This window comes from Nasonia vitripennis, assembly GCF_009193385.2.
Source record: "Nasonia vitripennis strain AsymCx chromosome 2 unlocalized genomic scaffold, Nvit_psr_1.1 chr2_random0006, whole genome shotgun sequence".
Lineage (NCBI taxonomy): Eukaryota > Metazoa > Arthropoda > Insecta > Hymenoptera > Pteromalidae > Nasonia > Nasonia vitripennis.
The window spans coordinates 1549467-1572810 of record NW_022279613.1 but is presented as its reverse complement, the minus strand read 5'-3'; the positions used below and the strand labels follow the sequence as shown (position 1 = coordinate 1572810).

The 23344-nt window shown below is 34.4% G+C and overlaps 1 protein-coding gene across 41 annotated transcripts in view; it reads right to left on the bottom strand.

Moving 5' to 3' along the window:
• Window positions 1–23344, bottom strand: part of LOC100117118 (leucine-rich repeat-containing G-protein coupled receptor 4) — a 722517-nt gene that overhangs the window by 249503 nt on the left and 449670 nt on the right. The gene's annotated exons all lie outside the window — the stretch shown is intronic.

The following is a 23344-nucleotide window of genomic DNA, read 5'->3' as shown; positions in this document are numbered from 1 at the left end:
TGAAAACAAGTTTATATGTTCAACTCAGACAAGAGCGTTAGACTTTTGATAAAAAACTAAAATATAAAAAAATTTTGAGCTAATTGGTGCATGATGTATAGTGTTAATTATATTCGTAGAACTTCGCTCAATTGACTGCTCAAAAAAGTTTAAAAACATGAGAAAACTAAAAACATTGATTAAGATTATCAGCTAAAATAAACAACAAGGAAAATCTCATTTGATTTTCGTACTAAATATATTTTTATACACTTTGATAAAGGCATCAGCACAACTCTCGAACTTAGCGTCTGAAATGGTATCCAAAATTTAAAACTCCTGATAGATTAAATGAATTAAACTTTGAGAAAAACATCGCCACATCCCTTCAACTGAGCGTCGTTAAAATACGGTATACATATATAGTTTTAAACTCTAATTGACGAAAATGTTCTTAAACTTAGGTACAAGTAGAAACGTTTGAATAAAGATAAATCTGTGACTGAAATAATAGCAATTTACTTATTAAGCAGCTTTTAAGATAATAAATGCAAGCTATACATCCTTAATGTAAGCATAGATCTTGGGTTTGATAATCGTTCCAAAATAACCTAATATTAATGGCTGGAATCAATATCGTAGATATACAGGTGCGTAAATTTGCGTTGTCAATCAAATCCAGCTGAGACAATAATCAAATTAAGAACATAAATATCTACTTAAAGTTTATCAATATCTACAAATTGAAACTCCTAGAAGATTAAATGAATTAAACTTTGAGAGAAGCATCACTACAACCCATTAAATATGCGTCCCCAAAATCCGGTATACATATATAGTTTTGAACTCATAATGAGGTGTACATAGACAAAGATGTTCCTGATCTTAGGTGCGCGTAGAAACGTTAAACTGAGACGAAACCACTGACTGAAATGATAGCAATTAACTTACTATAAAGCTGCTAGGTTGATTAGTGCAAGCTATACAACCTTAATGTGAGCATAGAACTTGAGTTAACTAATCGTGTCCAAATAACTTTAGAGTAATGGCTAGAAACAATCTCGTAGATATGCAGGTGCGAAATCATGCGTAGTGAATCAAATTCAGCAGTAAAAATAATCATAATAAAGACATTAAAATCTAGTTAAGCATAAATAGTACCAACTATATTAAAGACCTAGAAAAATAAATGAATTAAACTACAGAAAAGTATCGCCACAACCCTGTAACTAAGCGACCCCAAAATTCGGTATACATATATAGTTTTGAACTTATAATGAGGTGTACATAGACAAAGATGTTCCTGATCTTAGGTGCGCGTAGAAACGTTAAACTGAGACGAAACCACTGACTGAAATGATAGCAATTAACTTACTAAAAAGCTGCTAGGTTGATTAGTGCAAGCTATACAACCTTAATGTGAGCATAGAACTTGAGTTAACTAATCGTGTCCAAATAACTTTAGAGTAATGGCTAGAAACAATCTCGTAGATATGCAGGTGCGAAATCATGCGTAGTGAATCAAATTCAGCAGTAAAAATAATCATAATAAAGACATTAAAATCTAGTTAAGCATAAATAGTACCAACTATATTAAAGACCTAGAAAAATAAATGAATTAAACTACAGAAAAGTATCGCCACAACCCTGTAACTAAGCGACCCCAAAATTCGGTATACATATATAGTTTGGAACTTATAATGAGGTGTACATAGACAAAGATGTTCCTGATCTTAGGTGCGCGTAGAAACGTTAAACTGAGACAAAACCACTGACTGAAATTATGGCAATTAATTTACTAAAGAGCTGCTAGGTTGATTAGTGCAAGCTATACAACCTTAATGTGAGCATAGAACTTGAGTTAACTAATCGTGTCCAAATAACTTCAGAGTAATGGCTAGAAACAATCTCGTAGATATGCAGGTGCGAAATCATGCGTAGTGAATCAAATTCAGCAGTAAAAATAATCATAATAAAGACATTAAAATCTAGTTAAGCATAAATAGTACCAACTATATTAAAGACCTAGAAAAATAAATGAATTAAACTACAGAAAAGTATCGCCACAACCCTGTAACTAAGCGACCCCAAAATTCGGTATACATATATAGTTTTGAACTCATAATCAGGTGTACATAGACGAAAATGTTCCTAAAATTAGGTACGCGTGAAAAAGTTTTTCTGAGAATAAACCGCTGACTTAAATAATAACAATTTATTTATTAAACAACTTTTACGGTTATAAGTGCAAGCTATGCATCCTTAATGAAGGCATAGATCTTGGGTTTAATAATCTTTCTAAATTAACCTAATATTAACGGCTGGAAAAAAAATCGTACATATGCAGGTGCAAAAACCTGTGTAGTTAATTATATCTAGCAGCGAAAATAAAAAAAAGCATATGAATATCTACATAAAGTTTATTAGTATCTACAAATTAAAAATTCTAGAAAATTAAATGGATTCATCTTTGAGAGAAGCATCGCTACAACCCTTTAAATATGCGTCCCCAAAATTCGGTATACATATATAGTTTTGAACTCATAATGAGGTGTACATAGACAAAGATGTTCCTGATCTTACTTACGCGTGAAACATTTTTCTAAGAATGAACCGCTGACTAAAATGATGACAATTCACTTATTAAACAGTTTTTAAGGTAATAAGTGCAAGCTATGCATCCTTAATGAAGGCATAGATCTACGGTTTAATAATCGTTTAAAAATAACCTAATATTAATGGCTTGAAACAATATCGCAGATATGCAGGTGCGAAAACCTGCGTAGTTAATTAAATTCAGCGGCGAAAATAAAAAAAAGAACATAAATATCTACTTAAAGTTTATCAGTATCTACAAATTAAAACTCCTAGAAGAATAATTAAATTATACTTTGAGAGCAGCATCGCTACAACCCTTTACATATGCGTCCCCAAAATTCGGTATACATATATAGTTTTGAACTTATAATGAGGTGTACATAGACGAAAATGTTCCTAAAATTAGGTACGCGTGAAAAAGTTTTTCTGAGAATAAACCGCTGACTTAAATAATAACAATTTACTTATTAAACAGCTTTTACGGTTATAAGTGCAAGCTATGCATCCTTAATGAAGGCATAGATCTACGGTTTAATAATCGTTTAAAAATAACCTAATATTAATGGCTGGAAACAATATCGTACATATGCAGGTGCAAAAACCTGTGTAGTTAATTATATCTAGCAGCGAAAATAAAAAAAAGCATATGAATATCTACTTAAAGTTTATTAGTATCTACAAATTAAAACTTCTAGAAAATTAAATGAATTCAACTTTGAGAGAAGCATCGCTACAACCCTTTAAATATGCGTCCCCAAAATTCGGTATACATATATAGTTTTGAACTCATAATGAGGTGTACATAGACAAAGATGTTCCTGATCTTACTTACGCGTGAAACATTGTTCTAAGAATGAACCGCTGACTAAAATGATGACAATTCACTTATTAAACAGTTTTTAAGGTAATAAGTGCAAGCTATGCATCCTTAATGAAGGCATAGATCTACGGTTTAATAATCGTTTAAAAATAACCTAATATTAATGGCTTGAAACAATATCGCAGATATGCAGGTGCGAAAACCTGCGTAGTTAATTAAATCCAGCGGCGAAAATAAAAAAAAGAACATAAATATCTACTTAAAGTTTATCAGTATCTACAAATTAAAACTCCTAGAAGAATAATTAAATTATACTTTGAGAGCAGCATCGCTACAACCCTTTACATATGCGTCCCCAAAATTCGGTATACATATATAGTTTTGAACTTATAATGAGGTGTACATAGACAAAGATGTTCCTGATCTTAGGTGCGCGTAGAAACGTTAAACTGAGACGAAACCACTGACTGAAATGATAGCAATTAACTTACTAAAAAGCTGCTAGGTTGATTAGTGCAAGCTATACAACCTTAATGTGAGCATAGAACTTGAGTTAACTAATCGTGTCCAAATAACTTTAGAGTAATGGCTAGAAACAATCTCGTAGATATGCAGGTGCGAAATCATGCGTAGTGAATCAAATTCAGCAGTAAAAATAATCATAATAAAGACATTAAAATCTAGTTAAGCATAAATAGTACCAACTATATTAAAGACCTAGAAAAATAAATGAATTAAACTACAGAAAAGTATCGCCACAACCCTGTAACTAAGCGACCCCAAAATTCAGTATACATATATAGTTTTGAACTCATAATCAGGTATACATAGACAAAGATGTTCCTGATCTTAGGTGCGCGTAGAAACGTTAAACTGAGACGAAACAACTGACTAAAATGACAGGAATTTACTTACTAAAAAGCTGCTAAGTTGATAAGTGCAAGCTATACAACCTTAATGAAGGCATAGATCTTGGGTTCAATAATCGTTCCAAAATAACCTAATATTAATGACTGGAAACTAAATCGTAGATATGCAAATGCGAAAACCTGCGTAATTAATTAAATCCAGCGGCGAAAATAAAAAAAAGAACATAAATATCTACTTAAAGTTTATCAGTATCTACAAATTAAAACTCCTAGAAGAATAATTAAATTATACTTTGAGAGCAGCATCGCTACAACCCTTTACATATGCGTCCCCAAAATTCGGTATACATATATAGTTTTGAACTTATAATGAGGTGTACATAGACAAAGATGTTCCTGATCTTAGGTGCGCGTAGAAACGTTAAACTGAGACGAAACCACTGACTGAAATGATAGCAATTAACTTACTAAAAAGCTGCTAGGTTGATTAGTGCAAGCTATACAACCTTAATGTGAGCATAGAACTTGAGTTAACTAATCGTGTCCAAATAACTTTAGAGTAATGGCTAGAAACAATCTCGTAGATATGCAGGTGCGAAATCATGCGTAGTGAATCAAATTCAGCAGTAAAAATAATCATAATAAAGACATTAAAATCTAGTTAAGCATAAATAGTACCAACTATATTAAAGACCTAGAAAAATAAATGAATTAAACTACAGAAAAGTATCGCCACAACCCTGTAACTAAGCGACCCCAAAATTCAGTATACATATATAGTTTTGAACTCATAATCAGGTATACATAGACAAAGATGTTCCTGATCTTAGGTGCGCGTAGAAACGTTAAACTGAGACGAAACAACTGACTAAAATGACAGGAATTTACTTACTAAAAAGCTGCTAAGTTGATAAGTGCAAGCTATACAACCTTAATGAAGGCATAGATCTTGGGTTCAATAATCGTTCCAAAATAACCTAATATTAATGACTGGAAACTAAATCGTAGATATGCAAATGCGAAAACCTGCGTAATTAATTAAATCCAGCAGCGAAAGTAAAGAAAAGAACATAATATCTACTTAAAGTTTATCAGTATCTACAAATTCAAACTCCTAGAAGAATAATTAAATTATACTTTGAGAGCAGCATCGCTACAACCCTTTAAATATGCGTCCCCAAAATTTGGTATACATATATAGTTTTGAACTTATAATGAGGTGTACATAGACAAAGATGTTCCTGATCTTAGGTGCGCGTAGAAACGTTAAACTGAGACGAAACCACTGACTGAAATGATAGCAATTAACTTACTAAAAAGCTGCTAGGTTGATTAGTGCAAGCTATACAACCTTAATGTGAGCATAGAACTTGAGTTAACTAATCGTGTCCAAATAACTTTAGAGTAATGGCTAGAAACAATCTCGTAGATATGCAGGTGCGAAAACCTGCCTAGTTAATTAAATTCAGCGGCGGAAATAAAAATAAAAGAACATAAATGTCTACTTAAAGTTTATCAGTATCTACAAATTAAAACTCCTAGAAGAATAATTAAATTAAACTTTGAGAGCAGCATCGCTACAACCCTTTAAATATGCGTCCTCAAAATTCGGTATACATATATAGTTTTGAACTGATAATGAGGTGTACATAGACAAAGTTGTTTCTGATCATAAGTACGCGTAAAACATTTTTTCTAAGAATGAACCGCTGACTAAAATGATGGCAATTCACCTATTAAACAGTTTTTAAGGTAATAAGTGCAAGTTTTCGCTTCTGGATACGATTAACTAAGCATGTTTTCGAACGTGCTAAAGATCTATAGTATTTTTTCTAGCCATTACACAAGGTTATTTTGGAACGATAATTTAAGCCATGTTCTATTCGTGAAGTAAGATCATATAGATTGAACTTATTACCATAAAAACTGATTATTAATTAAATTGTCATAATATTAGACAGCAGTTTTATCTTAGTTAAAAATTTTTACACGTACCTAAGTTTAGGAACATATTTGTCGATGTACACCTCATTATAAGTCCAAAACTATATATGTATACCGAATTTTGAGGACGCTCAATCCGAGGGTCGTGGCGATGCTTCCCTCAAAGTTTTGTTTAAATTATTTTCTCTGAGTTTTAAATTGTGGATACAACTTATAAATTATTAGATTTTCATGTTCATACTTTGTCTATTTTCGCTTCTGGATTCGATTAACTAAGCAAGTTTTTGCACGTGCGAAAGATCTACGATATTATTTCTAGCCATTACTACAAGGTTATTTTGAAACGATTATTCAAGCCAAGTTCTATGCGTAAATTAACGTCGCATAGATTGCACTTATTACCATAAAAGCTGATTATTGATTTAATTGTCATAATATCAGACAGCAGTTTTATCTCAGTTAAACATTTTTACACGTACCTAAGTTTAGGAACATATTTGTTGATGCACACCTCATTATAAGACCAAAACTATATATGTATACCGAATTTTGAGGACGCTCAATTTGAGGGTCGTCGTGATGCTTTCCTCAAAGTTTTGTTTATGTGATTTTCTCGGAGTTTTAAATTGTAGATACAATTTATGTTTTATTAGATTTGTATGTTTATATTTTGTTTATTTTCGCTTCTGGATTCGATTAACTAAGCATGTTTTCGAACGTGCTAAAGATCTATGGTATTTTTTCTAGCCATCACTACAAGGTTATTTTGGAACGATAATTTAAGCCATGTTCTATGCGTGAAGTAAGGTCTTATAGATTGAACTTATTACCATAAAAACTGATTATTAATTAACTTGTCATAATATCAGACAGCAGTTTTATCTTAGTTAAAAATTTTTACACGTACCTAAGTTTAGGAACATATTTGTCGATGTACACCTCATTAAAAGTCCAAAACTATATATGTATACCGAATTTTGAGGACGCGCAATTCGAGGGTCGTGGCGATGCTGCCCTCAAAGTTTTGTTTAATTTATTTTCTCAGAGTTTTAAATTGTGGATACAATTTATGTTTTATTAGATTTTTATGTATATATTTTGTTTATTTTCGCTTCTGGATTTGATTAACTAAGCATGTTTTTGAACGTGCGAAAGATCTATGGTATTTTTTCTAGCCTTTACTACAAGGTTATTTTGAAACGATTATTCAAAACAAGTTCTATGCGTAAATCAACGTCTCATAGATTGCACTTATTACCATAAAAGCTGATTATTGATTAAATTGTCATAATATCAGACAGCAGTTTCATCCCAGTTGAATATTTTTAAACGTACCTAAGTTTAGGAACATATTGTTCGATTCGATTAACTAAGCAAGTTTTCGCTCGTCCGAATGATCTATGATATTTTTTTGAACGTGCGTAAGATCTATGGTATTTTTTCTAGCCATTACTACGAAGGTTATTTTGATACAATTATTCAAGCCAAGTTCTATGCGTAAATTAACTTCGCATAGATTGCACTTATTACAATAAAAGCTAAATATTGATTTAATTGTCATAATATGAGACAGTAGTTTTATCTCGTTAAACTGTTGTACGCGTACCTACGTTTAGGAACATATTTGTCGATGTACACCTCATTATAAGTCCAAAACTATATATGTATACCGAATTTTGAGGACGCTCAATTCGAGGGTCGTGGCGATGCTGCCCTCAAAGTTTTGTTTAATTTATTTTCTCAGAGTTTTAAATTGTGGATACAATTTATGTTTTATTAGATTTTTATGTATATATTTTGTTTATTTTCGCTTCTGGATTTGATTAACTAAGCATGTTTTCGCACGTGCGAAGATCTACGTTATTTTTTAGCCATTACTTAATTTAAGCCATGTTCTATGCGTAAAGTAATGTCTCATAGATTGCACTCATTACCATAAAAGCTGATTATTGATTAAATTGTCATAATATCAGACAGCAGTGTTATCTCGTTAAACTGTTGTACGCGTACCTACGTTTAGGAACATATTTGTCGATGTACACCTCATTATAAGTCCAAAACTATATATGTATACCGAATTTTGAGGACGCTCAATTCGAGGGTCGTGGCGATGCTGCCCTCAAAGTTTTGTTTAATTTATTTTCTCAGAGTTTTAGATTGTGGATACAATTTATGTTTATATTTTTTTTATTTTTGATCCTGGATTCGATTAACTATGCTTGTTTTTGCACGTGCGAAACATCTACGATATTTTTCAGCCATTAGTTTTTAAGTTTAGGAACATATTTGTTGATGTACACCTCATTATAAGCATAAAACTATATAGGTATATATCATGTTCCATTTGTCGCTGTTCTTCTCTATTGATTTTATTCCTTTTTACGCATAATAGCTGTAAGTCCCCAAAATTAGGTATACATATATTTATTTGGTCTCAAATGACTGTATACATATAAAAGTCCTCAAAATACGATGTATACGTAAATGATAGAGCCTAAACTACTATTTTTTCAAATAACTCTGTTTAAACTATAAAAATTGGGGTATATATTATGATTTTTGAGCTCAGCGACGTCATGTACATCTATATATAGTGTTTGTATAGCGATGTATACAACGTACCCAAACTTCGGCAAAGGTACATATATATATATATATATATATATATATATACACACACACATACGATACTACATTTCGATTCGTTTTAACAAAAGAATGACAAGAAACAAAATGGTTGGACGACAAAAAACCGCGGAAAACATTTATATATATATATATATATATATATATATATATATATATATATATATATATATATATATATCGTGCACCGCATGCGAATAGCGCGTTTGAGCTCTGGCCGGAGAATGTAGGTAGCATTGTACTGCGTGCAGCACAAGATGGCGCTACGTGTCCCAGGTTACAAGTAACCAATAAAACTCGTGGGCCCGAGGAAAAGTTTCTTTTTCCTGCTTTCGGCTCGGCGTACAACACCGCTATTCAAAGTTTCTAGTATTATTTTCCTTTCCCTTAACCTCAGCGACATACGGTAATAACTTTTTACTATCCTTTATCTTTCATTCTTTGTAAACAAAAACAACCAGAAACCATTATTAGATGTTTGTTTTCTTTCCCAAATTATCATAACCTTCAATCTTGTAATTGCCTGATTTGTAAAAAATTTGAATACCGCATTCAATGCTATTTCTTAGACATTTTTGAAAATTTAGCTTTTAGTTGTAAGCGAGACCCAAAAGTTCAACAATTCTTTTTTGGAAAGCCAAATGCAGAGCCATGCTTTGGTCTCCAAGTTTTACATTTCCGGAAAGAACTATGTGACTCATGCTTTCTCAGTTCGTTGACTTGCTAATTGTAAATATTTTTGAGGGATTAACTTCTGCACGATCTCTTCTCGATGGTGTCTTATTATTTCTCATTTTCTGGTCTTTCTTTCAAGTTTCTTTCACACTAAGCAGTATTCGCTTTACCTTGACTTCCCACTGAATACTATCTATCAATTCATTTTATAAGTGAGTTTTTCTATCATTTTCATATTTTTACAGATATCTCAAATGCAGAAACATAGCATATTGCTTCGGAACTGCGAAAATGGGGGTCGACATGGCAGAGATAATCGAGGTAGCACCTCACAGCAGTGCCTGTAACGTCGATGAGCATGCAATGGACCTCGCAAGGTTCAGAGATGCTCTTAAAACAGAAATGCAAAGGCAGTATTACCGTCTGAGAGATTTATATGAAACTATGTCATTGTTGTAAGTATCAGTTGAAGTAGGAATGAGTTTTACCATATAGATTCATAATTTTCACTAAGTTTTGTTACTGTTTTGTTTCAGGTATCCTGAAAGTGCATTAATGTTGCCCTTTGAGACGATAAGATCTTCTATGAAGGTGTGGAGACGGCGATTGTATCCCCCAATGCCCAATAATCTGCTAGATTTTGGAGTCCACCTGGAAAATCCAGCAAACCATCTCATGCTCCAATTTCACAGTGGAGAATTAACTTGTACAATCATCAGGGATGCAAACGGAGACGTACATATATGCCTAGCAGATCTAGGTCTTCTACGGTTCATTCAGCAAGACATCACTATTTTTCAAATCGATTCAACCTTTGATACAACCTCTGAAATGGACGGGCAGCTTCAACTTTTGACATGGCTAGGCGTCTATCACAATCATGTAAGAAATATTTTTTTTCATAACAAATCATACAAGTTTTGTTGTAAAAAACATAATGAACTGAGATTGTTCATTGATTCTAAGTAATCATTTTTTTTTATTATAATTTATTACTTAATAAAACCTTAATGTTTGCAGATACAGACACATACACACATCATCTCACTTAACAAAAAGTCACACACATATACACACACGCATATCTAAAAATGCTAATATTTTGTATTCGTTTTAAAATAGGATGTGGTTTTTAATGTCACGAAAGACGGAGGTGGCTTACCAGGCAGTGTGCGAGCACATAAGGAGAAATATGACTCATTCCAATGTGCGACTAATCGGATCGGACTTTGAGATTGGACAAAGAAATGCTGCCAGAAGAGTATTCCCAGATGCGTTCATTGTAGGATGCCATTTTGTTGGCGAGTCTTCGCGCCGCTTGCCGTCTACAGTATACTACAGGGCTAATCTAGCGCCACCATGCGGGCAGCGCTAGGTATTCACGCGTGCTCTGCAAAGTACTCTCTCTCCTGCCGACCGCTCTCGCAGCAACAGCTCCGTCGCCCGAGTTATACATCAGAGGAAAATAAATAGAGAGTTATAACAAGAATATTAGTGCCTAATTTTATTACGAGTTCTCCTCACCAACCATCCAACTAGGATTCCTCCAACACATTTCCATTACATTAGAGTAAGCCAAATTTGAGTTTATATGTAATCGATATTCCACGTTAGGCTTCGTAGAAACAGCTTTTTCCGTATATATCATTCTCTCTCTCTATCTCAATTCTGTCGTATGCTTTCTTCGCCTTTGCTTGCATCATTCTTATTGTCTTTGCTCTTTTGATCTTTTCATCTTCATTTCTCAATATACTGGTAGCTCTGATTTCACTTTATGAGTGAGTCCTCCTATCTATTCTTTTTTCTTCAAATTGGCCACTGCGAGTGTTGGTTTGGGTTTGAAGTCACAGCTCTTGCTTATTCGCTCTCTCACTTTCTGAAATGGTTTTGTTAATTGCCAACATAAGACTTCTTAAAGTTAAAATTATTTTAAACCATTAAGAAAATTGGAACATTAACCTTGTACTTTTACATTCCGTTTTATATTCTTCTGCTAAAACCTGTAAAGCAGTGCCTACTTTAAAACTCAATCTTTTCAATCGTTTTTACCTTCCTATTGTAGGATTGATTGCTTATGTATATCTAATCTATATATAATATAATAATTTTAATTTTATTTAGTTGCCACCCTGGTAAAATTTTTACCAGGGTACATGTAAATATAAATAATTCTAATCATTTATAAAGGCGTCGTCGCAAGAGGGAAGTGGCCCCAAAAAGTAGTCCAGTTAATCGTACTCGCTGAATCAACTGCACTAAAATGCGTGTCAGTGTTTTGGCATGTGATGAATGGACTGTTGAGTGGATTTCTCTCGTTTGACGGATATATTTTTTCTGCTCGGATCGCCGAGGATTTCCCCGTGTCTAGGCGTATGGAAAAAAAATTAATTCTCCACGAATTGTAGATCAGAGATTTACTCCTGTGACGTGCGGTTGAATGCATTATTAACAGCGTGTGGCATGTGGTTCGAAGGATAGTCGATTTTTCAAAAAGTTTCGATAGCTTCTCATTGTATTTTTATATGACTCTGTATTTTGGGATCAGGTGAACGGTTAGACGGGAAATATCAATAACGTCAGTACACGATGATATTGAAATGTATTATTAGATAGTACAAAGTATAAGATGCATGATACACATATTAGTAGGTATTCACTGTGCACTTCAGTCACTCGGGAAGACTTCCCACTGACTGACCTTTGGGCCTGCGGTGGGCCCTGTCTGCGGGGGTGCTTCCCTTTCTTTCCGCTCAGTGCGCATGCTCTTACGTATGATACTTCCGAGGGGAAAGATGATCACGCTTTCGCTCATCTCAGTCTTTCTCTTTCTCTCGCATTCTCTCACTCATTCTAGCGTCTGTTTACACAGATACACCCACACGCGTTACTCTCAGGCATACTCTTTCACTCCCACATTCGGCCCTTCCTGACATGTCGCGCGCCCTCGAGCGATGCCAGTTTTTTTTTTTTAGTTAGGTAAAAGCATCAGTACTAATTATTACTGATGTCACCAGTCCAAAATTCTTCAAATTCATTCTGTTGGAATTCTTCTAAGACATCAGGAGGAAGCATATTTTTTCAAATGAATGTAAAAATCCTGTTAGATTATTAGTAAAGTTTTCATTTTGATTTTGTGTTTCAAGCGAATTAAAATCAGACTATCCTCTCCTGCTGCCATAATAGCCTAGAACTGTAGATCTCGCTGGGCATACTACAAGCTTGCAACTCCGGTGTGGTGCAGCAGCGATGAGCTTTTCCGTTCTTATTCGCACCGAGGTCGATCTTATATTGCGCGCGGGCTTTCGCCTTATCACCGCGCTGCGCTGCGACAACCGATAATCAGACGCTCTCATGTCTAGTACGAGTTTTTTCATTGTGCTGCTGCTCTATTTTTGTACTTTTGAACTGCCAAAAGCCGCGCTAATGATATAGGTTAATTCTAAAGTTGAAAATGTTGTTCAGTGGCACCGATCACGTTAACGGTATCTAAAACTCTACCCAGCGCGCAAAACCAGCAAGAAAGTTCGTAAACACTGTCGGAATCTCCTCGAAAAAATATTTTTAATCATCATTCGCGCAGCTGCATTTCTCTCTCTCTCTCTCTCTCTCTCTCTCTCTCTCTCCCTCTCTCCCTCTCTCTCTCTCTCTTTTACTCACTCTATTTACATGCTACGTTTTCACACTCCCACAAGAATATATTCATTCTATCCGCTTTCTCTTGGGGATTGGAGTAATCCATGATAGCCGTATCGTAATTATTAATGATGGTATCCTCAGTTTGATTTTAATTTTCTTTTTTTGTCTTGGAGTTTCTGATTTCGTAAATAATCATGATGAAGCTAATTATTTCATCAGAAAGATACTGGCCCTAGCGATTCTTCCAGAAGATTTAATACTAAATGCGTTCGAAAATCTCGTTCATTCAATTTCAAGACCATCAAGAAGGAGACTTGATGCTTTTATTAATTATTACCGCACGTACTGGCTGGGAATAATTGGACCAGTAGGCTTTTCGGTTTTCGGTATCAAAAATCGTACGAACAATTTGATCGAAGCTTATCATAGTCGGCTTTTACACCGATTAGGATGAGATCCATCACCATGGAATTTTCTTGGTAAGAAATTCATTGGTTTGTTTATTTGGAATTTTTTAAAATGAAAACATGATTATTCATATTTATATAATATATTGTTTTCTTTCAGATAAGTTGAAACGCTTGTGCCAAAACTCTTGTAATGATCTGGAAACAATGGCGCGAACAATTGTAAGACGTCAAGTCAGATATGTTACAGTCTACAGAAATCACCAGTTGCAGAGGGTCTGGCGCCTACTGTACTTGCAACATATTTCCACGGAGCATTTCTTGACCATCTGTAGTAATTTGATAGGAGCAATTACCAAGCTATTTTAGCTCTGGAGGAGGAATTTGATCAAGCATTGGCAATTCATACCAATGGTTGGTATTAAATATTTTTGTTTTTTGATATTTTTTCTTTTCAGTAATGATTAACCCATATGTTAATGTATTTTAGGTGTAGATCCCGAATTTGATTTTCAAACCATTGCACGATACAGGAGAAACGAAAGATTAATGATAAACAGGCAATACCTTCAGGCGCCTGAAGTACAGGCTCCAGCTGAGGCTCCAGTAATTACTCAAAATTTCTTAAATTTTTATTACTCAGATAACTTTTTGTGATATATTAGTTATATATTTAACAATTTTAAATGCACTTTCACGGCTCACAATAGAAAAAGGGTGCGCGCGTGCAAAAGTTATAACGGTAGAGAGGGAAAGAGAGTGAGAAAGAGAGAGAGGGAGGGAGAGCACCCAAGTTAGAGCTCTGTAAGCGTTTTTCTTTTACGAGTTGCGAACTTCTGCTGTTTCGTGTGCTGGTAATTGAAGCCGAGAGTCGTGTCACGGTGTACAGACTAGTTTTGCCTCTTAAGGGTATCAGTGTTATTATAAAAAAACATCGAACAATTTTTCTATATGCCATATAGCAGGTATAGCATGTCTTCGAAGGCTAAAATTCATATTTTTCATTTTTTCCAGCTACCGCAGGCTTCATTTGGATCTGGGCTTTGAAGAGCACTTTTATACATCTACCAATGCTTAAAGCAAGTATAGTTTCCAAATTAATGTGGGCATTTGAAAATAATTATTATTTAAAAAAGTTGTCTAGAAAAGAACATATTATTTGGCATTTTTTAAACATTTTTGTTACATTTATTTTAATATATTTTAGACTTGTTTAAATAATAATTTTTTTCAAAACCCCACATTCATGTGGAAACTATATTTGTTTCCAGCATTTCTGGATGTCTACAAGTGTGCTTTGAAATCCAGAACCAAATAAACCTGCTATATGTCATACATAAATTGTTTCATGTTTTTTACAACGTACCTGAGTATTTTAAAAAGTTTTAGCCTTTTCTTGTCAACAATTTAGAAATTCGTTGAAGTGTTTTTAAAATTTTAATAATAAATAATGTTATAAATATAAAATTATGTGGCAAAGCAAGCGATGGTTTCGTACTACGAGAGTAGATGAGAGACCCTGCGTAGATGCTCTGGCGTTGCATGATCGAGGCTCGACGGAGCTGCACTCTATACTGTTTACTTATTGGTTGAAAATAAATCATTACATATCAATTCATTTGACGAAGTAGTTGCCAATCCTAGCAATAGTTGAGTGGGTAACGGCTTCTCTGAGTTTGAAATGTAATGCCGCTAATTATATGTATTTTCTTTGTATAACTTAACTTGTGATTTATTCTGAACGAAAAGAAAATTGCATCATCGCAAAACATAATAATCTGACGAATGTTTTTTTATTTATTTCAGTTCGATGCATCGTTTGTCTTGTCCAAAGAATGTGTACAGTTTTTCAGCCATGCGGGCATTTCAGCTGCTGCGAATCATGTTCTGCGAGACTTTTCGAGGACTCGAGGCAATGTCCGACCTGCCGTCATTACATTGATTCTGTAATGACAATCTTCAACGTCTGAAAGTTTCTTACTCTGTTCAATTACTTTTAATATTACTTTCATTAGTATTTTTTTACTTTTTTTTATTGCAAGATTGCTATTATTTATTGTAATTTATAAAAAGTGGATATCACGTAAGTAGGTAGAAACTCAGTAGTAAGTAAAATTACTAATTTTACTGCGAGTAGATCTTTTTGATTTAAAATAAAATCAGTTTTTACACTGTAAGTGCGTTGCTTTTACATGAACGCGATTTTTGTATCCATGATCTCTGTTTGTTCTAGGTCAGCAGCTAAGTTTTTGATACTATGTATTTTTTTATAAAGATTTTGACATGTTTTTGATAATTCTATAGAAACCCTTGAAGGGAAATAAAAAGCATATAAAATATTCGGCCAGATGTGTGTATACACTTCTATCGAATATACACATTTATATAGCTGTAGGAAATCAGGCCGATGTAGATGTACGTCGTACGCGTACATGTTATTTCGAGAGATGCAAGAGCGAAACATAATTGCGGAACGATTTTTATTGACGTATCAATGCAGATCGTTATTTCGACTATGTATACACAATATAATACTGTTGCGTAAAAAAAAAGAATTGGGATGGAGCACAGCGTCCACATTCCTCTTGTTAATCGAAATCTCAATACTGCGCCGTGAGAGATTTTTTTTTATTCTCTGTATATGGACGTTCGTTACATAAAAGCCAGAGAGAAGTATTTGTGTTGATCGAGAATTTTATTAATTGCCAAGCATTCCGGACACTCACGGAGCTATGCGAGCGACGCTTCGGTTAAAAAACAATAAGAGCATTAAAAATCGCTCCGGTTGGCGAGCCAACTGGTACACAAGCGTAAATTTACAACGGAAAAATGTTTGTTAATAGAAATGGTTCTTTTTTTTTATTTTCGAGTGTTTCGGTGCTTTCATACACACCGGTGAACTTTACCCGTCCGAGTAAATTAAATGATTTACTTGAGCCGCAGTAAATTCTCATCTGAATTATTTCGCTACGCAGTTTACGCTCCAGTAAACGAAGTCTACTTTATACCTGCTTCTCTTCGATGCTCGGCTTCTTTTTCCTCATCTTTTTCGCTATGCGATGCTGAATCCTATTTATAAACGTTACACGAGTTAAGGATACTTCTTTTTTTTTCGTTCAAATATAATCGCACACAATATCGGAATTTAATCTTCGGTCTTTTTATTCAAATTTCCACACTATATACAGCTGCAAATACAGCATTTGAAATTATAAATAGTCTAACTGTAAAAGAATCAATTATAATAATCGACGCGCCATTATAACGAGAAAAAGAGAGAAAAAAGCTTCTCCGACAGTTTACAAAACGACCAACATTAGTAGACACACATATACAGATATGAAGAAAAGAAGAAACTTATACAGGGCATTTAGTCACTGATGTATAAATCCTACACACAAAATATTTTCCTTGCGTTTTAGAAGCCCAATTTCTTTCGAGGACCGGATTCTCTCTCGAGATATATATACGTGTATGCGTGATCGAACTTCAACTGCTGCTGCTGCTGCTGAATTCAATTCTGACCTGAATATTGTATGCGTGTATTATAGGTATTTTCGAGACTGATGTTAAAGGCAAAACGAAAAGGCACAATGGCCGGGCTGTTTGTGGGTTTTTTTGAGTGCGGAGGACCGAGAATATCAGTAGTTCTCTTTTTTTTTTCATTTTTGTTGTATAAAGGGCGATGGCATAACGGCGAAATGATGGAGCTTTAAGGTGATTTTAATTTCGCCAACTTTTCGGCATAAATTGTAATTGGCTGATTGTACGCGCGGATGACGTCTAGACTGTAATTGGGAAACTCGAGGCGAAAGGTGGAGCCGATATTCTCGTGTGTGTACAAGATGATGGGAATTTTATATCGAGAGAAGCTCTCTGCGTATACTTTAATTCACTCGCGGCAATTTGCTAAATTTCAAGGTTTGCCATGGATTTTTACGAGCTTTATTTGTTCGTATTACAAGCACAACGCCCGATTGATTCTTGTACGCGTATTATTATACGATTTTTTCACTCAAAAACCCAACGAAATTCCTCAGAGCGACCGTATGCGCGCTCGAGTCGCATGTAACTGCACATTTCAGCGCTCGAGAGACGTTACAACCAAAAGTTTAAAAAATAAACGTATACATCTTATACGAGCAAAGCTGCAGCTCTCCGTATAACTCATTCGCGCAAAACGCTTCCAATAACTTACCTCGCGCGCACACACACTAGCGCAGCTTTTTTCACCGGCGCTTTTTGCCGCATCTCCCGCGCCGCCGCGATTCTAAGAGTTCCATCGCTAAACGCCCGATGATTGTGCGAAAACTCGCGAAGCGCATATAAATTTCATCCGCAAAAATCCGACTCTACGTGCGAGCCTTTTCTCCCTCGAGCGTAGTATACGTTGTGTAGATGTCGGTCAGGAGAATATATATATATATATATATATATATATATATATATATATAGGGGTGGTGGGGGGGAGTCTTGCCAAAATGACTATATAATATAGGAAGATATATATATATATATATATATATAGAAAGCAATGCCAACTTATATTGGCCGCGCGCGATAAATATCCCTCTCGCGCGTCGACACGTGTTATAATACTTATATCCGAGAGATTATATTCCGAGACGATTTGCGCGAATTTATCGCTTATTTGGGATACTTTTCGGAAACGAGGCTTTTCTTCGCAAATGTTGAAAGCTCGCGTAGTTTTCAAGGCGAGGAGAACAATTAAGTCGGAGATCGATGGGACGATTACGGCGGAAGGCGGTGTGCATATTTTTCGTTAATTAAGCGCGGGAGCCTTGAAACATTGTCGCGAGAGATTGATCGCATTGTGAAAATAAATAATAACCATACGGGTGCAACGTTATAATATTCACGAGTGTAAAGTTACACGTTTCGGTCCCTCCACCCGATGCGAACAAGACTCGCGCGCAATTATTACCAAAAGCGTCCGAAGAATGATTTACGACCTTCGCCGGAATAAAGTAAGTCACGTAGCTTTTCCACACACGATCGTCGTTTGCAAATCCCTATATTTACACGTACACGCGTGTTACTCGCTCGGAATTGATGTCTGTATCGTCGGCGCGCTAATGAGAGAACACGAGGACGTAGTAATGTATGTATTTACTTTTGTCATGCGCGGATACATCCCAAAAAAGAAGGATGTTGAGGCAGCAGCTTCGAAATTAAACGTCGGACATTATTTTTTCTTCTCAGCTCACGCGAGGGACTTAGTAATTGATACAATTTTTCAGGGCGACCGGCTCATCCCCGTTACGATACGAGGCTCTGGTACTATGGGACGATGCTGGTTGAAATTTGTATCGATCGGGTTATTAAGTATTCAGAAGAGAGAGAGAGAGAGAGAGAGAGAGAGAGAGAGAGAGAGAGAGAGAGAGAGAGAGAGAGAGAGAGCGAGAGAGAGAGAGAGCGAGAGAGAGAGAGAGAGAGAGATGTATGAACAATTGGACGGTTTTAATTGCTGGTGATTTTTAAGGGGATAAGTGAAGCTTGTGATAGATCTATTAATTCAATCGCTGTCGCGATTTTTTATGCAGATCAGGACGCGTGGAAATGATGGATACGGCGCGTTGTTATTAATAGATTTCGACGATCGGTATTATTTATCGTGGTAAGTTAAACGAGACATATGTACGCGCTCAAATGAAGCAATTAAAATGGCAGCGAGTTAATTAAGTTATACAAATATTTCGGTTTTTGCGCCAACTTTTTTTTCCTATACGCATACATACACTGCGCGTGTAACGTCTGTGGGGAGATAGGCGAGTTTTGCGGAAAAGTTTAAGCGAAGAATACATTTAAAGCAGATGCCTACAATGTAATCTGATCTTGCAGATTTCCTTCTTTGGATATAATGAGGTGTATTTCCAACGACGACGATGAGAATTAGAAAAAGTGCGCTCTCGAAGCTCTTTTCAATAACTAATTTAACAACGTCTCTCTCGCGTTCGTAATTTACATTCATAAAATGTTTAATTACAGCGCCTTAATCAAATTTATAAAGACTTTCGCTTACGCGAGCTCTCGTGTACAGACTTGTAACTTGTATCCGGGCTTAAAATATACCTTAAACATGCCCCCTCGGACCGATCGAGAGACATTACTAAAAAATATAAATCAAATACTGCTAGAAACAAATTTTGTTGCTAGCAATGTTTAATTGATATTTTTTAGATAACAAAATTTGTTGCTAACTATATTTAATTCATATTTTTTAGAAATGTCTCTCGATCGGTCGGAGGGGGCATGTTTAAGGTACATTTTAAGCCCGGATAGAGTAAAGAAGACGGTCCGGATCTTTCAAAAAACCGTGGCAAGTGACTGAAAACACTTATTTATATAGTGAAATGTCATGAATTTTGGTCAATGATTTTACAAGGTATATACATGTTTTTTTCGATAAAATTGGTGTATATTTTATATATTTTCAATAGAATTTTTTTTTCAAATTACATCAAATCAAAAATTTTTTGGTAAGAAGAATATCTTTTTGTTTTTTTGGAGGATTTAACCCAGGCTTGACCCCTTAAGTACCCGGTAGTAACTAGAAATAGAATGACACGCAATCGCTTACATGACAGTTGAGTAATTTTCACGTTGTTGAATGAATCGTTGAGAAGAATATATATAAAGCAGGAGAAAATCATTGACAATAACAACGTATACGCAGACGGTGGCTGTTTGAAGAAATAATTTATTGATCGACATCAGGATCAAGCGAAAATTTTATACAAGTGGTTTGTGTTGTCCTAAAGAAGGCATGTATAGTATATATAGCTTAAGGTGACTGATTATGTAATAGTTTATTGAAAATTCATAGTAATTTTCGAAAAACTATATTTTCACTGCAACAACAGTGACAAATTATTTCTGAAAGCGACACGTCGTTCGAAGTCGAGCTGACCGGACAGTCATCCAGGAACGTAGGCATCTTACCGGCACCAGCGTCCAGGACGTCTTCGTCATCCAGGACAATGCATGGATGAAATGGGCTGAAACAAATTTAACGTACTTTTGAAACCATTAGTTTCCGTATTAATGAAGGAAATTTAATTTAAATGACTAGAGCATTTTTTAAAAATCAAACATGTCAAAATTATTGAAAAATAGCTAAAACTTGGATATGCTTGATTTTAAAAAAATGCTCTAGTCATTTAAATTAAATTTCCGCCATTCATGTAGAAAGTTATGGTTTCAAAAGTATGCTAAAAAATTTTCAGCCCATTTCATCCACGCAGTCTCTTATACAATGACGTGTACAGTGCATAAGGATTTTTACCAGTGTTTGATTTTTCATCGAGGTACAGTAGGTCCCAAAAAGGCCTAAAAAAATCTTAAGACGTAGGTAAAGTTATGTTATTTAAGTGTACAAATTTTCAATTCAATCGAAGTTATGCATGTAAATTTAAAAATGATTTTTCTCAGGTTTTAAAAGTGTTGTGTCCCCTTAATGTGCTGACGCTAAGGCTGCCATTGCAATAGTCCTTTTTTGTAATATAATGAAGGTTCCAGAACGGAGATTTCTTTCTCCCTTTTAGTCTCGAGGGAGTGCTTGCGATTTTAAGTGCTTTTTAATCTTGCTGATTCTCTGTGTGTACATATACGTATACAATCTTCAATAATATATAAAAAAGAGAGCTTACTTGCGCCGCATGCGCGCCGCATATAATAGCGCGCGATTAATCGAAGCAAGAGAGAGAGAGAGCTTTTCACACAATGTGTTAGTATGGAAACTTCACACTGGGCAACTCTCTCAGTTTCCCTGTTTATAATTATTTATGAATACCCCCAAAAAGTATTTTTATAACACGTGCATAAAAAAGACCATTTTCGGCGCCTATAAACTGGGTCGAAAATGGGGTTTTCCGAGCGTCACACAAAAAGTAGAGCGAGAGTCCCTGATCACAATACATGTATCAATTAATCTATTTTCACCCCCTATATAGGTAGAACGAGCCTACAATAATCGGAGAATCGGAAATCGAGCGGACCGAAAATGATCGTTTTCGCCTTTAGCCTACGGCGCCCTCGACTACCACTCGTGCTCAAACATCATCCTCGCTTGGAAAAGTCCATTTTCGCCCCTTGTTGCACAATGTACTATTAATAACCCCAGAAGTCCAACTTATTTAAAATACTGTTTCACTAATTTACAGGAGGGCCCTTATACGTAGTAACAGTCTTCCTCTCAAAGAGCAATTTTTATGTTTTGTAAGCACTGTGGCGTCATCTGTGTAAAAGAGATAAAAGTTACCTTGTAAAGTGCCGTCATCTAACAAATTTAACGTTATTAAATTAAACTACATTCGTACATTTTAATTTTCGTACAATTATTATTCCATCAAAAATCGCGTATGACCTAAAATTTCTAATATCCTACTTTTCGATATAATTTTTAGAAAAAGGTAACAACCAAAATAAACATTCTAAATTTTTTATATTTTTACAGAATATTTTAAATTCTGATATCTTTAAAATAAATAATAATTTTCAGATTTATTTTTTCTAATTACTTGCATTATTTGTCGAATATTTTGACATTGGTATTTTCACTTATGTCATAATTTTATTATGCAATACTTTACTTATTTATTTGCATCATTCTTTGAAATGCATTATAATGCTTATAGTCATTCGAATAAAAATGTGTTAATTGCATTAAAGTTTTGATATATTTTTTTTTCGATTGATATGATAATTTTCTGAAAATTTACCGTTCTGCTTTTTTACCCCCACCCACACATATTTATACGTAACTATTCTTTTGAGGATTTATTTCGGCACCTATCCAGTATTTTAAGGATTATATCGTCTTTTAAGAATCGATCATCAAAAGACGAAAGTACACTTCCTGTCTTTTGAGGGTTTATCTAGAGTCTATTTACTCAGAGTATGTCGAAGTGTGTATGATTGATTCAGCACAACTCTGATTAAAGAGACTAAAAATCCTCAACCATATAATGTATGTATATATGTATAAAGACAACTTCCGATTATCGACCAAGTTAATGACAGTAGTCGATACCATTTACGATACCAATATAATACCGTTGAATCGCCAACGACAACATATATAATAACTAAATATTCGTTATATATGTTAAGCTGGTGAACCCTTACATATACATACAACATTATTCTTACGTATCTAATATATGAATAGTAATTATTTACGTATGACATATTTATACACGTCATGTATAGAATTTAATTAGATTATATAATAGGATAATTTTATATATTTCAGATTATGTTATTTTGTACGAATTAATTATTATTTAAAGTTTTTTTTAACTTTGCTAACATAATTAATGTTTCTTTATCACATATAGTGAGACAAATTTTATTGTATTTTATTCGATCTATTGAAAATTTATATGCCGGTCTGCGTAGTGTTAAAGGTCAAAAAATATTTACTTTTCTCTGCTGTTGGGTAAAATTTGTATCGTTGGATTTTTTGAATACTAAATTTTATATTTTATAATTTACTACAGTAATTTTTGCTAGCAAATGTTGTTTCTTACCGTTTTTATACAGTCGAGAAATTTTTGATTTATAAATATTTAAAGTACGTTGAATTATAACATATGAGTACGTATAAGTTTATAATTTATCCTATGTCATTATATACATTTTGTAGAATTTTTGTTTAAACTTTATTGTGTATCCTGTGGTTTTTACTGTTATCTTCTACACTAAATTTTTGATTATTAAGTTTATTTTTTTTACAAATAAAAAGTTGA